Here is an 18,501-nt window from a genome sequence, read left to right as displayed (position 1 = left end):
GTATAGTTAAATATGAGCACAAACAGGCGAAAAAATGGTAGTGATGGCTTTAAGAGCTTATTATGTTGCTTTTACCTGAAATATGCTACTTGACAGCATTGATTAATGTCATATTACAAGAGGTAGTGATCTTAACGTGTATTATGAAGTAAACTTTTAGCTTTTGTGAAAATGCTAACTATCCTTATACTCCTTTACAAATTTGGTACCAAAATGTTCATTAATTAAGTAGAAAATGACAATTGTAATTGGAAATTCACATTGCGTTATTTAACTCAAAATTACTCTATATTTAAGAAAATTAATATATTTAAACTTGTAAAGTTTATCATATGACTATCAAAATGTTATATTACAATTTTCATATATTGCTAAGTAGCTTTAAGCTATATGCTTCATTTTACACTCTGCCTAAAGAAACACTTCAATTGTTATTGTTTATTATTTAGCCGGTTTCTTGATTTACACTTTGATTTGACATCCTTTCTCAAACAACAAACCTCTAGCTCCTGAGAACGAGAGAGGTGGATAATTCGTTTTGGCATATTGGAGTCCAACAGGTTTAAAACTTTTGATTCATTACATCATCTTTTGATTTTGGTGTAAAGGAGATGTGACAGCAAAATATTGAGTCCTGTTTGGTGCTTTATAAACTGTACTATGTTCGTGTACCTTAACACCAAACGTCATCAACATTTAGAATAATGTAAAGATGATACATCAAACTACCCTGTATGCGTTCTAAGATGCGTATTACAGAACACAGTTGTTAATTTTCTTGCGGCTATATCTGCTTGCATCAACATCTTGTTTTTAATCTAAACTGTTTACATATCATCGGTTGGGACGAGTTTCTTACATTTTTACGCATTTTGTTTTTATTTCAAATGAAATAATGTAACATCTCAGAGGGTCTTAATATATTAGTAGATACATTGTCTTGCATTATTTAAACGTCTTTTGGCTTCGAGGTGTTACCGAAACATAACAAGTCTATTATTGAATATAATCATAATCGGCCGCACAATGCTAACATGTGCCTGTTGCAAGCACAATGATCTACCGAGGTTTCAAACTCCGGAATTAATAGATAGCCACTTGAATAATTTCTTTTCTTATGCTTCTGCTATGCTAGAAATGAATTTAAAAAGTGCAAATTATGATTGTTTTCTTAAGTAACTTTGTGTAAATGGTATACATTTAAACAAGCACGTATTTCTTCATCATCACAGAATTCCAACAAATAAGCTAAAAGGTGTACGATTTGCAATGTTGTTCGTAAGATAAAGATACAGCAAGTTTATAGTTACTTAAACAAATTACAGAAGACACTGTGAATTCTCAAGGGGTCTTTAAAATCTTCTAGCGACACTTTTACCAAATTTATGTTGTCGTTGATCTTGCTAACACCGACAATACTCATTATTTATTTACCTCTTCATTTTAACGGGCATACAAAGAATTTTTAGAACATTTCCCCCGAGGAACTAGGTTTGGGATTGTCTTAATCCCTATTGTTCATGACATATGTCTAAAACATAAAGTCACTGTTTATATCAATTCATATGGCTGGTTCAGTTGTCATGCTTTGCTTTTTGTAATAGATTACAAACTTAAGACAACTGTACGACAAAGTGCCATTGTATTGATATTTTTCAATTAATGCACCTTGTTTACAATACAAAAATATTTGTCAAACATGTGTCAATAGTTTTGACAGCTAGTGCAAAAATGTTTTGCTTTTGTAGAAATAATATTTCAGTGCATTCAAATGTCTGTAATTGTTTGACCGGAATGAGTATTTTCTATGTTTATTAATAACAAAGAAGATAAAACAATTTAAGATCTTATTATTGCATAAAAACGCGATTTTTTTTCATCGAATCATAGAGTGTATCAAAGGCAACATCTTATATATCCGCGGTAACAGAATAATTCTTTATAAAATTATACTTGGCGTCTATCACAAAAAGCTCCTCAATAACTTGTACTAATATTATTTGCTGCCGACGGAAAAAACGAAACATAGATGAGAACAAAATATGATCTCACAGAATGTTTCGAGTGTACTTTTAAATTGTTTGTAATCAGCACAGTTTAGTTGTAAGAGATTGTAGTGCTTTAAAGGGGAGATAGATACGTTTAATTTTAAATCTAAAACTTTGAGCGTTCTATAAGCAAAACGCTTCGAAGCTAAACGTTTAAAATACGTTTATGAAACATTGCAGTTAACATGATTTATTAAAGAAGAAATAAAACAACATAAACTGTTTCTATGTTCATATTCCTCGACTCTCCATGACATAAGTTTTATATGGTGCTGTCAGTTTTCAGTTTGTTCCGCTGTGTCCAAACTCTCCCGAAGACTATTTTTAACTCAATATTCGTTTTTAATATGGACATAAAAATGTAATTTGTTCGAAGTTTAGTAGTTTAGAGGGAATTGATATAGAAAGGAAGCGTTAAGAAAGCGTTAAGACATCTTTTCTAAATATTACTGTTCAATAGGCTTTGAAAATTATTAAGTAGTACTCAAAAGAAATATTCGCTATGAGTAGAGGTATGTCTCAAAAATTGATTAGACATCTTTTTATTTTTATTTCAAAAGCTTTAGGTTTATTTATGGCCACATGAAATAACGAGAAACAAAATTATGCTAACGTAAATGTTATTGTTTTTTTTTTTCAATTAAATTGTATTGTATAGACAGCAAACTACCCTTGGTTTAATTAACATTATAGCATTTTAAGGGAATTTTAAAAGACGAATTATACCACTTGTTTAATTAACATTATAGAATTTAAAGAGAATTTTAAACGGCGAATTATATTTTATTAGCTACCTCCCGTGTGCGAATATGTTTTGAACGTTGGAACAATATTGATGGCAATTTATACCCTTTAGTGAAATATTCAGCACCAATATTGTTTAAATCATATTGTATGTTTGAACTTTGATAAAGAACAAAACCTAAGCACTCAGTATATAACAGTTTAGATTTACTTCTAAATGTCGTCGCAATATCGTATTTATTAGAGAAAACATCACTATTTCATTATGTACATGTATTCAATTACACATTAGATCCAGTCGAACATGAACTTAATTAAATTATATGTAATTTAATTATTTGATCCAGCACCGTTGTTCGATTAAGACGAAAAAGATGTAAACATGTAAAAGTAAACTTTATATAACGTCGCATATAATCAACAGACAACACGAACTACAAAGAGCCTTTGCACGTATTATATCAGCGCTATGCACTGACGAGATATGAAAACGCAACAAACATACGCCTGAACATATTTTTACTACAAAAAGCATCACCTTGAAAAGTTGAACACGTACACATTTCGATACTCTGTACCCATTGTGTTCAAATTTAACCAGCACAACAGACTGTCAAATTAACACAATGAGTATAGAGTATCGAGATGTGTATGTGCTAAACATTTCAAGGTGATATTTTTGTAGTAAAAAATATATTCAGGCATATGTTTATTGCCTTTTCATACCTCGTCAGTGTATGATAATAGTAGATTTGTACGACCAGGACTGTTAAATACTATAGTTCCAGCAAGGAACCTACCGGTACCATTTTTCCCGACTTCAGTATGATGCTGTAATGAGTCTAATCTCTAACCTCCCGCACTCAAAGGGGACACCCTATCGTTGATCTATTTATTTGAAGTGAAGTATGGTTTCCAGTGTCAAGTACGTACCGATGTCATGGGAAATAGAGAAATATTTACAAACACTTGAACAAGATATATAATGGTTAAAAACAGATACGGTCCTCATTTTAACTGAGTTAATTCAGAAGTCGTTCTTCATTATAAACACACTCATTGTATCTATTTTGTTCTTAAATATTACTGTCTCATCCTTAATGCAAAAAAGCTATCTATTTTCATTTAACAACTCCACATGTTTGTATTTTAAATATCCGTGTCGGCTTATTATATACCGTGTAATTGCAAACAATAGTCACACTGTCATTTTTGGTGTTATTGATCCTCGCTACCAATAAACTGATACAAAAGTAGTCAAACACATATTTGTTTCCAATTAATTATCGATAACGAAGCATTTGAGGGACAGATTGATTCTCAAAGGCGAGAATTACAACCAATTAGTAAGCCATTAGGCATCGTTTCATGGCAGTTTTATGGGAAAAGCTCTTCGAATGGTAAATGCACCATTTAACTTAATTGGACAACCGTTGTATCACTTTAATGTAGTTTCTATGTATGTTAAAATAAATGTTGTTGTTGTTGTTGTTGTTGTACTGTAAGAACAATGCGTACAGGTATCTTGCAATACTAGCCACTATTTGTTTGAACTTTAGACAAAATAAAGAAATAAAACACAAAGTGCTTCCTATAACAATCTGAAAGCAAACGTAAATTGATCTGCAAGTGGTGTTTTACTCACTTATTGGTCCAAGGAAATATCTCAATATGTTAAATAGTGTTCAGTGTATCATGTTAAGCAGGTCGAGTAACATGAACGAGCTATTTTTGTTACTAGATCGTTGGCATTAATTAATATATTTTGTTTAGGTCATTAGTTTTCACAAACAAGCTATTTTAACTGCTAAGGCTTTGAACGTTTTATACTTTTTTATCATTTTTAGGTTATAGGCCAAAAAATATACCTAACTTGTATTTTGTCAGAATTATGACAATTTTTGCACTTTTTTGGATTAAGGTTTTTCAAAGTCCACTTTGCTATTAGAGCAATTATTGTAATTTATAGCTTTTTCAAACTTCGTATATCATCATTTGTTTAGTATATGATGGCCAAGGACTATAACGCTTGCTTGCAATTATCAGAATTATGGTCCTTTGTACCTAGCAAATTGGTATTTCTTTGTACTTTACTATTGTAGGTTTACTTTTCATTGATGATATAGCTTTGAAACTATCAGTAAGTGAATATGAAGACCAAAAGCCTCATTTCTTTTCTTGCGTATTGCCTGAAACACTTACAGACGAGCGTTTGTACCGACAGGCGCTGATCTTATTATATGAGCTGTGCCATGGGAAAACCAACATAGTGGCTTTGCGACCAGCATGGATCCAGACCAGCCTGCGCATCCGCGCAGTCTGGTCAGGACCCATGCTGTTCGCTTTTAAAGCCTATTGGAATTAGAGAAACTGTTAGCGAACAGCATGGATCCTGACCAGACTGCGCGGATGCGCAGGCTGGTCTGGATCCATGTTGGTCGCAAAGCCACTATGTTGGTTTTCTCATGACACGGCTCATATATGTTTCAGTATTTGTATTGTTGTGCACGCGCACGTTAACATGATTAATAGATTATCACTCACAAACTAAGCTGCTAGCTTTCATACGAAACTGCATTGACAGTGATTTTATTTCGTCAGTGAGTATTTGTTTTGTTTTAGCCACAGTACGTATTTTCACTGTATTTGTATCGAATATCCACTCGTCAATTCTTAATAATTAGAGGTAATGGCTAGGTTTCTGAATTCGGGGGCAAGTTGAATTATACTAAAAGAAAATTTGGTAACATGATTAATAGATTATCACTCACAAACTAAGCTGCTAGCTTTCATACGAAACTGCATTGACAGTGTTTTTATTTCGTCAGTGAGTATTTGTTTTGTTTTAGCCACAGTACGTATTTTCACTGTATTTGTATCGAATATCCATTCGTCGATTTCTTAATAATTGAAGTTAATGGCTAGGTTTCTGAATTCGGGGGCAAGTTGAATTATACTGAAAGAAAATTTGTGACAGATGTCTACCCCTTGCTTTTGAAAGAACATGAAGCAGTATAAGTTACTTATATTTGGGAAATAACTCAATAAATCTTACTTACTAAATTATACTCATCAAAATGATTCGAAGTCGACAAAACTTAACTTTTACAGATGTATGTAAATTCTGTAAAGAAAATTAATAAGGAACTGATCAGTTGCATAATATCTTAACTTCACGCTAATATGTGATACTTTCAAAATAGAAAATTTTTTTTTTTTTTTTGAGATCTGTTGTAATAATACATATTTGGTAGGTATGTTTTAGCTAAGCAAGACACTTGTCATTATCTTTTTTTACCTCGTAGTGTGGAAATGATGAGCCAGCACTGATTGAGTTCTGTCACTATCTGAAATTAAAACAAACAGGATTTAATTAGTTTGTTAAATAGTTACAATAAGTCAATAACAGTTGTATAGACGCGAATTAGCTTTTCTGCACTTGAATGAATTGAACAGCTTGTATTTGAACTATGCCCTAGCTATTGGATAGTCGTTTGGAATATACACTTCAAAGCGTCTTCATCACTTTGTTGAATTCTTCATGTGAGGAAGCTATCCAGCTGGCTTACGGAAGGTCGGTGGTTCTACCCAGGTACCCGCTCGTGATGAAATAATGCACGGAGGGGCACCTGGGGTCTTCCTACACCATCAAAGCTGGAAAGTCGCCATATGACCTATAATTGTGTCGGTGCGACGTTAAACCCAACAAAATGAAAATGAAATCATCACTTTGTTATTTACTAGCAAAAGTATGGAAAATATGCCAAGCTTCATTACCGATATATGTGACCCTAGGTCTCACATCTCAACATTCAAATCAAGTATTGTTATAAACCAGACTTTGGAGCTATCAGTTTACAACATATATACATGCAAGGACATTTGCAACTCGACAAGAGTTTTACAAACCGTACTGATGCTTGGAAACATCCATAACATAACACGTCGTGAACATTTTATTTAATATACTGTATAGTTAAAAAATGAATTATACACATCTTGAATTGCTGGCCACTCAAAACCATCTGACCGAGTCCTAAGTACTTATATAATTTATTTTCATACATTGTTATTCACCACCCGTTTGGCATTGTTTCGATGCCAGTACGATCATTTTGATCACTTCTTTTATCTATTAGATGTTGACAGGCTGATCTCATTTTCATTAAGGATAAATAATGATACCATCTGTCCTATGAGATTTGCCTATCGAAGACGCTTTCCTGTTCTTTCTGATCATTTAACTTCCTTATGTACAGGTTCACTTAAGGTGGTGCTAGTGGACATGTGTCATTACCTCTCTTGAGCATACAATCTCAGTCAGTTTTTATTTTGCTCGGTTGCATTTTGTTCTACCAAAATATGTTCTTAATATATATTCCATTCAAATGCACCCAAAGTGGAGTGCCTAGAAATAAAGTAATATTGTAATTGAACATTATTCCGACTCTTTTTATATTAACATTTCTGTTAAATATTTACTGCAACAGATCATCTAACAAAGGAGTTTTACTCTTATTTTCTAAATATATACTGAACAACTTTGTGAGTGAACAGTTTGGTATTTTCGAATATCTTTGTCAGACTACTTTTTGCAGGTTATACTACATACAAACAACATTGATTTCTTGAGTCACGGCTATAAGATTAATAATACATTGTGTACCGTTATATATTTGTTTAATGATATAGTGAGTATTGCTATATACTGGTTTGCAGTTATTTACCGATAACGAAACCCGTGTGAGTGACAGCTGAAGCATAGAAAGTGAAACATACAGCCAATTAATCTGACATAGTCTGTAGTTGGTAATAGTTTTCTAGACCTTCAGTTAATGATTCAATTTAACTTCATTTCATAATTATGATTTCCTCCACATTCTTGCACCCCAGAATCATTTTTTTTACAGATGCTGGTAATTGTTGAAATACCTGTCACCTTTTGCAAAAAATTATGGATAAAACTAGAGTGTAAATCTCTAAAAATGTTTCAAGATTGTAATGGTCACCATATTTCAATTATTTCATAATCTGAAAGCAAAATGCATTAAATTACGACTTTTAAAAATACCAATAACTGGAGAAAAGAATTACTATACTCGTTTAGTTTTCGTTTTATAAATATATGCGAGGGCACTTTTGTGTTTTACATAATTACGCATTTCTTCCCAGAAACTGCTCGTCGATTAAACAAAACCGCGAACGATTGTTGTTTCCTTGTTCTAAATACATAATTGATACTTTAAAAGTCTTTGCAGGAGCTGATGATATGATTCTGATATCATTTAAAATAAATGATGTTTGCTTCACTTATCTACCATTTTTGTTTTGATAATTCGGTTTAAAAACAATACCGCGTGAAGAAGATGTGGTATTTTTCCCCTATATATATACGCTGGATACCTTTAATTTTCCTGGTAGAAGCTTTTCGTCAGATTTTACAATAATCTTACATAAATAATGCTTGCATGAGTCTTAGAAAGAATAAGATTCGCCAGAAAACGTTGCCGCTTTAGCATGATTAGTTTTTGTTGGAAACTGCTAAGGTGATTTTATAATGATTACTCCAAAGGAGAATATTTGTCCCTTTACCAAAACTGCGATCATTTTTTATAATGAATATCAGAGCTTTAAATAGAAATAGTCATCAAACAGCTGCTTAACACATATTGAAATAGTTATACAGAAATAGTCTTTGCATGACCCTCAACCAATAATGTTTTCCGATGCATAAAATAATACATGGTGGAAAGATTTAATAATATATTCTAACACGACCCGATTCATTTTTTCCTATAAAACAAAGAAGGCTGAAAACTGTGTGTTATTATACAACACTTAATTTTTCTGACTTCACAATTATTACGTCATAGCGTTAAACGGCATAGCGGTGCGCTGCAAAAAAAAATAACAACGGAAAACGGGCAAATATTAAATGAATGTCGTCAAGGATGTGCTTTAAACTCCTTGGTTACGTGTTAGAATCGAAATAATATATCTCATTTAGTGATTTCCTCTTGAATAAAATCATTGTTTGTCGTTCAGATGCGTATTATTAGACTGATCTATATCACTCAGGCTTCGCCCTCGTGATATAATTCCTTAGCATCTAAACTCCAAACAGTGATTTTATTCAGCGACAAATCACTAAACGAGATATATTATTTCTTAAATAAACTTGAATCGGTTTCTTGTCATGGACCACTTTATGGACCTTTCTCCAATTCCCCTTTATTGCACTAAAGGGTGTATGGAGGTAAATATGGTATTAACTTCATGAACAACCAGACATATGTATTTTTATTTAATTCTTTTCAAATATTTATAGCCCGATGAACTCATGTAAGTGGGCCACTATGTTCCTCTGATTTGAATGTAGATTTTCTTATTGAATATCTATACTTGTTATTGATCCCAAGGTGAAGTTCTGTATGCGTTGGGGTCTTGATTATTTTATTGATTTTTCACGTGATTATCCATATGTACCTTATCCTGGTGTGTAGTTAATTACTGTATATATCGTTTAATGCTGAACAGTAAACAAGACGGCAATCCAGAGAAAATCAGGTTTTAATTAAGAAAGACCGCACGCACGGAAAAGCCGTTCTGTCGCCCACTTTGTCTTTCAATTTATATTCAACACAAATGAGTTCTGCTAAGTACAATACGATGATTACAATTGACATCAAACGAAATTAGTTTTCAGACCGAAGCATACAAATTAGATTTATATTCTCCGTAAGACCTTCCCAATCTAGTTTATGACTGCCTAATAAAAGACAACCGTATTATCGAAGCTATGGTAGTGAAAAGCTTCTGAATCCACTAACTTGTCTCAGATTTCTGTTGTTGAAACATTTGTTTAAGAAAATGTTACAGTGACTTATATTATCTATACTTTATCACTCAGCAAAAGAAAATATTTACATTTTAGGTTTTCTGACAAACTACAACTTGGTATCAACGTGCGAGATTAATATTCTAAACACTTCTGCGTAAACACAGCGGTGGGCCTTTTGTAGTACTACTACTTGATAATTGTCCTTACATTTTTGTTACTTTTTGTGACCAGCTCAAAATATGAAAATCAATGTTATTAAATAGTTTTCGAATATTACATTCGCCTGTTTCCATATCGAAACCAGGTTATTTTTGTTGTTTTGTCACTAACTGAAATGAAAAACAATCTTAAAGAAGTTATCATCAAAAGCATATCTACATACATGATAATAAAAGAAACAAAATTATCAATTATGCCTAAAGGCAGACCAAAATTGTTTTTGGACCAAACATATAGAGACAGGCTATATTCACATCTTTAAAACAGAAATTACAATTATCATAGTCTAGGATCTAGTGTATGCAATGGCAATATGACACGTTCATATTATATCAAAATGGGCTGAATATATATTATAAGAGTAGACTTTATGTATTAATACTACACCTGCTATCGATCTTTGTATACAGGTCAATGTTTAAAAGGACAGAAAATATAATGACACGAATTAAAATCAAATCAGTAGAAGATTGCGAGACATATGAATATAATACATGTGTCCATCCTCTTCACTTAACAGTGTTCTGTTATTTTTACTAAACGTACTTGTCGCAAAGATACATTTCATTGATTGAATACATGTGCACTTTTCGAGGTCTTTTGTTTGACCAGTTCCAGTATGAGATAACAATACAAATTATATACAACAATCCAGACATTATTATTCCGTAATGCAGAGAACATTATAGACAACAACCGACAGATGATAAGCAAACTTATGATTTCTTTATCAAGTTATCTAAAATAAATGTAAAAACTTAGGTCATCTTCTGGCGGGGAACAACAGATCGTTATTTTAAACATAACTCATTTGGTGCAGCCAGCATACCTCCTTTAATGATATCTCTTAAATATTTAAACATTTACTTACGTTCGAGGAAAAGGAAAAATAGTTAAAACTTTATTCTCTTTCAAACACATTTTGCTCTATATTTGACGATCAGTTTCGACAAACACACATTTTTGTGATGCATGATTATGATATACTTACGTAAACCTGTCTCAGACCTTCAGCACAAATTTCTTCGAGGTAAAGAAACCACGAAATTACCATATAATGATGTAGTTGTGGCCCTAGAGTCTCAGTTTTAACCGCGATTAGAGTGAATAGCCAAGGATGTATGTGTATCATCTAAGAAATCTTTGAAAGCTTTAGTTAGAGAAATTCGTTATACTATTAGAAATAGCCTGATGTATGTCTTAATTGTTTAAAGCCAGTAATCGTTTGCTTGTTTATCAAAGATTAAACTGTATGTAACCTACATTTTGAAGGATACGTTGATCTATGCATTTGTTAATTCCAAGTCATGTACAAATGCGCTGGTAAGCCGCCACTCCTTTACATTTGTTGCGGGTGAAAATAGCCTTTCGTACACAGAAAAACACTTCAATCGCTTAATTCAATGTTAACAGACTATTTTCATGTAAAACTGGAACACTCAACTGCTGGTTCATTAATTACTAGACTTTGCACGTCATTCGCATATTGAAGACGCATACAAGTATCTTTTTTCTAGTGGAATTCATAATTTCTAACAAAGTAGACGTTAAAGTCCTAATATGCGAGTAAAATTTCTTTGAACATGTTAAAGGCATATAATCTAGAAACCTAAACAATTATTACTTTTAAATGTATTGACATATAACAATTTTTGTCTGGTCATGTTGTTATTCTAGACACGTTGTTTTTTGGTATGTCGAGACAAGTATAGTAGTCATTTATCAAGCAAGTCGTTTATGTAAAACTATATCAACAGACAGTCCCATAAGTGGAATATCCGAACTATTTGTCAGTGCTTGACCTATTTACACCTACGTTTTGCTGTTGCAGAAAGCGTTTCATACTTTATACCATGACATTTAAAACACGGAAAGCCTCAGTGATCATATTCTTTACTTTAACGTCACAAATATGTAGATCCTAAGAATTTCGATTTCAAAGACAGTCTTGTCCTGTACATACATGTGCATGCAATATTGCAATATTGCAAAGTGCATATTTCATAAACATAACAAAGAATCAAACACAATTATATACCTGGCATGGCACTATTTAATACATTTCAGGAGATTTTTTGTTCGTAATGTACATTGGGCTTTTTATTTGACAGAGCTACAAGAAGATTTTATTTTTCCGTAATGTTCACTGTATTTTATATATTTTGAATTACTCATACATTAGCTAGATCTTTGTTTAGCAGTTCTTTGGAAACATTGTTATTTGCATGATACTGCACTCAACATCACATCGCAAATCTAAGATAAACTAATATCGAGTTTCTAAAGTTTCGCCAAGTGGAATTAAGATAATATTATAATGTGAAAATTTACGAGGCAAACATCGACAGCCTGTTTTATATTTATTTCATATTCAGATTGTTTATATACCACTTATTTGTTATTTATTCATTTTAGAATTTACACCTATTAACATTATGTTTGTAATGGCAGCGGCATGTCCAAAAATTTGATATACAGTTAGATTAATAAATGGTGTACAAACTAAATATACTGACCGAAGTGGTTATCTGCAGCGGCGGCCAAAGAAACAACTCTAATCAATGTTTCAGCACCTACTTAAGTTCTTCAGGTGTCGCAATTTCAAATGTCAGCATATGGTACTTCACCTATACAGTTTACTTAATTGATAAACAGATCAATCGTTCAAATAAACGGGTAATAGTTGTGCAAATATTACCACGAACTAGTGCTTTAATTATGGTATTTTGAACAAGCATTTGATTCTTTGTTTGGTCCCGGAAGAATTTCGGAGGTATATAGTTGCCGTCTTGTCCTTTAAACTTACATATATGTATCACTATGAAATGAACATGCAAACCATTTCAGGTCGTATGAATCATACTAGCTTTATGAGTTATGGCTCTTTGAAAAGCAGAATACTGTATACTGTTCAATACCGTTGATAACTCCTACAATTTCAAAGGGAACTGACACAAAACGAGAAAAATGCATCATTAAGAAATGAACTTGCCTATATTATCAGGACATCAGTTCTCTTGTCTGATTTAAGAGTTATGTCCTTTGAATATTATCGTGTAATACTGATTAAAGCCTTGTCTGCATGCCTCCATCACCTATAGTTTTCAACGGATCTGGCTCAAAGTAATAGAAAAATCTATAAAAGCAACTCGCGCTTGTTATGAGGACAATATGTTTACATGTACTATGCCTGGTTTATAAATTAAGGCCCGTTGAAATTTTAAACAAATGCTTTTTACATATATATTTATAAGTCGTGTTACCGTTTTCAAGCGACCTAGTCGAAGCCATAAAATTGCATTTATATATAAGTGAATGAACCTGCGTACACATGGTTCTACTATATGCCCCAGGTTAAACACATCCCAGTCCCAGCCCCTGATCACTTAAATACATATAGAACGTATAAAAGTTCTATGGTTGTTGTCACATCTATCTAAAGTACAGGAAATCAATTTGGCTGCATACCGTTAGTTTCAACGAACCCCGGAGTAAATAAAATAAAGGAAAATGATTTAAAAAGTGAGCAATATACAGTATCAATAGTCCTTATCTTTGTATGAAGTTTTATAAACATCCCTTCAATACATTTGGAGTCATTTTCCGGACAAAACATTTATAAATACATCATAGGATTTGAGATAATTCATACAGAAAATGTGTTAGAGTTATTTTTTTGTACATTTTTTTTTTCTTGTGTACTGCACTTCCCTTTTTCAGCATTTGTCATTTTGTGAAGATGTATGAAAATCCCTTATATAGTTTGAGACAAACGAGTTACGGACGAAAGCATGTACACACATACGTACAGTATGGAGACCATCACTATATCGGCACCGTGTAAAATATGGAGTGGAGTCGTGGAGTGGAGTGGTGGAGAGGAGTCTGGAGTCGATTTTGGAATCTATTTTGGAGTCAAATTTGGAGTGGAGTCCTTTTTGGAGTCAAATTTGGTGTGGAGTCTTTTTTGGAGTCAGTTTTGGAGTCAATTTTGGAGTCAAATTTGGAGTTGAGTCTTTTTTTGGAGGCAATTTTGGAAAGAGTCATGGGAGTGATTTCTCTCAGGCCTGAAGTCACTAAATATATGTAGTTGTATTGATTGATAAAATGGGTCTTAAGACAAAATGGTCTCTAAATTTATGCGGCCTGTCAAGCAAGATGTTTTTGTAAATGTTGGGGGATTCTGTGAGTGGAGTCTCATTGGTGTTTAATGTTACTGAAGTTTTTGGTTTATATTAATTATTTTTATCATTTTTGGGTGAACTGAGGAATGAAATACCTTGATTTTATGGTCTAAGAAAAACAACAACACTGGTTATAACTGTTTTCATCACGGTTTTCCTGGTTAAAAAATTCTATTAGAGTCTGTGTTTTTAAGACAATGGTCATGTCATTATTGGTAATATTATGGTTTACCAAGGTATTAAAGTCCCAGAAACACTTTGGATATTGTAATTTCAAGTAGCATTTATTTCACCAACAAAGATATCAGCCTTTTTTTGCTGAAAATATAATCCTAGCATTGCTTTTTAAGTTAAGTGTACAACAGAAATACAGCACAATATTTTTTGAATAGTATTGCAAAAACTACCAAATGTTTCAATTTAATTGTTTTTATTGAAGAAATAACTTAAATCCATAAAATGGTATATAGTAACCTTGTTTTACACAATTATATCAATGAATTATCACAAAAAAATAATGTTCTATAAGTAAATTAATTAACGGTTTTATCTTTACCTTTCTCACTTGCACTTCTTATTAAATACCTTTAGGGTTTAATGAATATAAGTTTATTGCTTACTTTATTGGTGAGTTACAGTGACCTGTGACCACCTGTGACCCTGATGGATCAAGATTGGTCAGTGGGCCTTTAAGATTCATCAGTCACCTGTTACCCCCATATATTAGGAGAAACTAGAATGTGTATTCTCTGGTGTCAGTATATCAGGGTAAGTTGTCATTGTGTACCATTATAAATATGACTTGTTTGTTGGAATATGGAGGACAATTTTTATTTCACATAATACACTGGTATGCGAGATAAGTGACTCCAGAGTAACATGGATATTTATAAATTCTGACTTTGTTATTTCTCAATACGCCCTTCGTTATTTATAGAAATAAATTTTGAATTTTGACCAGCGAAGACCATGGCTGATCATGGTCTGCATTGTTTGCAGAAGGCAGAACTATTTACCTGCTATAACAGTCTGAACTTAAAATTTACAAAATGCAAATCTTATAAAATCCAGATCATAGTTGAGCCACACCATGAGAAAACCTACATAGTTTACTGCATTTGCATCGAACTAGATCAGCCTGCACCTGTCTCATTTATCAGATGTTCGACATGGTACCCGAGAACCGTGGTAGAGCTCTGGTATGCGAGAATGGCCTGCACAGGCATGCAGTTGATCAGGATTCATATAGTTCTTTAACAATTTGTCTTACTCGAATATGGTTTGAAAGCACATTTTGTATGGAATGAGCAGACTAATCAAGAACCAGACTAGTCACACAATTACAGTATGCTGGTTTTGTCATGGTGTGGCTCAATAATTCAATTATTTTGCTAGATTAAGTGGCACATTAAAATGTTGCAACCTATAGTTTTGCATATTTCTTCTATATGTTTGTTTTCCTCCACTCTTTTTTTATAGAAATCAGAAATGGCATTTTTGCATGCTGGACAGAATTTTTCTGTGCTTTTCCGGTGCTAGAAAAACAAGTTTTTTTCTTCATTGAAATCATAGTGAAATATAATCATAGTGAAATTACAGTCAAACATGTCTGGACGGACCACCCATAGAAACAGTAACAAATGGTTTTGGGCGGACAGATAGTCTCACTAAACATATATGATATCTTTGAAAATGGTCAAACTGGAGATAAAAATCCTGGTCTTTGCAGACAAGTTTTGATTCTTATTGTTAGCAGGTGGTTTTTACCACCGGTTGACTGTACATCAAATTCCTAGTTCTCTTTGTAATTTATATGTCCATAGGCATTTTATAATATGAAAATAAAGGTACAAATGTATTTTTTTTTTTTGTAAATTGTACTATTGTCTATGATAAACATATGCATAACACACAGTATTCTATCCTTCATTAATTGTATCAAGTATTATCAAGTATTATTATTATATTATGCCGTTTGCAGTAGATAGTAAATATTTAATTACCTAAGTTTTTTCTTGTTTTCATTTTCCTGATTCATTTTAAAATCTTAAAACAATAGTTTCTTATTATTTCATATTTCAAGTTAGAAATGTTTATTAATTCTCTCTGAGTAATCTTCAGGCAACATCTGGCGTAACAACATAAATAACAAACCATGAAGGAACTAGGGGTCAAGTCCTGATAAAAATGACATACTAGTATATAGGCTGCACCGGTACCTTCTCCAGCAGAATTTTGTAGAAATCTGTCATAAAAGCAGAGAGTGATTTGTTGTAATTAACTATCCAATGTAATGTCAAGTTAACCTTACCAATCTGATAAGGGTAATTAACTATCCAATGTAATGTCAAGTCAACCTTACCAATCTGATAAGGGTAATTAACTATCCAATGTAATGTCAAGTTAACCTTACCAATCTGATAAGGGTAATTAACTATCCAATGTAATGTCAAGTCAACCTTACCAATCTGATAAGGGTAATTAACTATCCAATGTAATGTCAAGTCAACCTTACCAATCTGATAAGGGTCATTTGAGAAAACGTCAGTAACTGTTATTGTTATTTCCAGAAGAGTGTGATATGAGCCGCGCCATGGGAAAACCAACATAGTGGCTTTGCGACCAACATGGATCCAGACCAGCCTGCGCATCCGCGCAGTCTGGTCAGGATCCATGCTGTTCGCTATTAGTTTCTCTAATTCCATTAGGCTTTGAAAGCGAACAGCATGGATCCTGACCAGACTGCGCGGATGCGCAGGCTGGTCTGGATCCATGCTGGTCGCAAACCCACTTTGTTGATTTTCTCATGGCACGGCTCATATTGAGCCCATTCATGATTCAACAGTTTACTAGCCCTTAACCTGCTGCATTTCTATAATGGACTTGTCCATCTTTCAATTTGGAGAGTACCAATAACTGTTTAAAGGGAAGCATACCAAAAAGATACTGACTGAATGGCGAACAGTGCAGATCATGATCAGACTGCACGGATGTGCAGGCTGACCTTGATCTACACTGGTCGCAAAGGCAGAATCAATCGTGTCCAGCATGATAAGGGCTAGTAAATGTAAGTGTGAAATATTGTATGTGGATAATTATTTGTAGGTGACATATAAATGCAGGATCTTTTAATGAATTTTAAGGTTTTATTAAATGTTGACTCCAAAACTGACTTCAAAACAGATTCCAAAATTGACTCCAAAAAGACTCCACTCCAAATTTGACTCCAAAAAAAGACTCCACTCCAAATCTGACTCAAAAATCGATTCCAGACTCCACTCCACCACTACATTCCACTCCATATTTTACACGGTGCTCACTATATCCCCTTAACCTTTCTTTTTCTGACGGCAGTAACAAATTGTTTTTCAAATGATTAAATTATGTATTTCCCATCTTGGTTAACAGTTAACTTTGTTATGTGATTAGCACATTTTTTCAACAGTATTTCATTTAGCTAATGGCAGGCAGTTAACTTATCCAATGCTCCTAGATTCTGTACCTATTATAACCTCCGCAGGTAACTGCCAGCTTCTCCACTTGAAGCAGATATATGCAGGTCGAATGATTTTATACACACTTTCTTTTTCTAAATTGTCACGGAAAACATACGCTTTGCACGGGGACAAACCCTGCGATCTGCACTGCCCCTTGAGACAAGCAGGCTGGCTATATAAATCACTTGCCAGTTGTTTGGATATTATCATATTGTTGATAAATGTGTTTGCTTTGTTCATACAAGGTGTAAGGATGATTATATTGTCTTTGAGCAATATATACAGATCAAACATTTTTCATTTTCATTTGTATTTTTAGTGTAAACAGTATTACATAGATCGTGTTTTGGGTTTTGTCCAAGAATGTGACATTCGTTTGATCAAAATGCATGAATTGTGTGCTGTAATCAATCGAATCGCATCAGATATTGTTATTGTGGGTCATAAAGTATTTTGAGCCAAATACCATAGGAAAAACGAAAATTATAACAATAAATCTCCTGTCTTCTTAGTTTTAAGAATGTTGCTAGAAGTTCATTTGTACAGTGCTCTAGCGGAAGATAGACAATGTTTTCATAAATGAAAAAGGAACTAATGAGTTATACTTTTCTCTCATTTTCGTTCAACGAAAGTGTACTTAGTCTATCGGAAAGCTGCTGCACATCATGGTATACAATGTCATTAGGCAAAATAACAATACAGTACTTTTGTCTTTAAGTTATTTTAACATACGTTAACTAGCTTGCCAAATATAAAATCCAGTTAGCCTGCCTATGATAATAAAGTAACTAGCTATAGATTAATTCATAAAATATGTTATATAGTCATTTATCAAAGATGGTAATATGCAATAATCGTGCATTCATGCTTCAGTGCATTTTGCAAGCAGACAAAATTAATGTTATTATGTTAAACTATTTTATACGCTGTCATTGGTTACGAATTCCTTTCATTTTATTTGACCTTTT

At 33.0% G+C, this 18,501-nt stretch overlaps 1 protein-coding gene across 2 annotated transcripts in view; it reads left to right on the top strand.

Annotated features, from left to right (window-relative positions):
• Positions 1-18,501, top strand: part of LOC123546439 (G-protein coupled receptor dmsr-1-like) — a 279,955-nt gene that overhangs the window by 156,364 nt on the left and 105,090 nt on the right. The window lies entirely within an intron of this gene.

This window comes from Mercenaria mercenaria, chromosome 9, assembly GCF_021730395.1.
Source record: "Mercenaria mercenaria strain notata chromosome 9, MADL_Memer_1, whole genome shotgun sequence".
NCBI classification, from domain to species: Eukaryota; Metazoa; Mollusca; class Bivalvia; order Venerida; family Veneridae; genus Mercenaria; species Mercenaria mercenaria.
The sequence above is the reverse complement of the archived record's forward strand: the minus strand, read 5'-3'. Positions and strand labels throughout refer to the sequence as shown.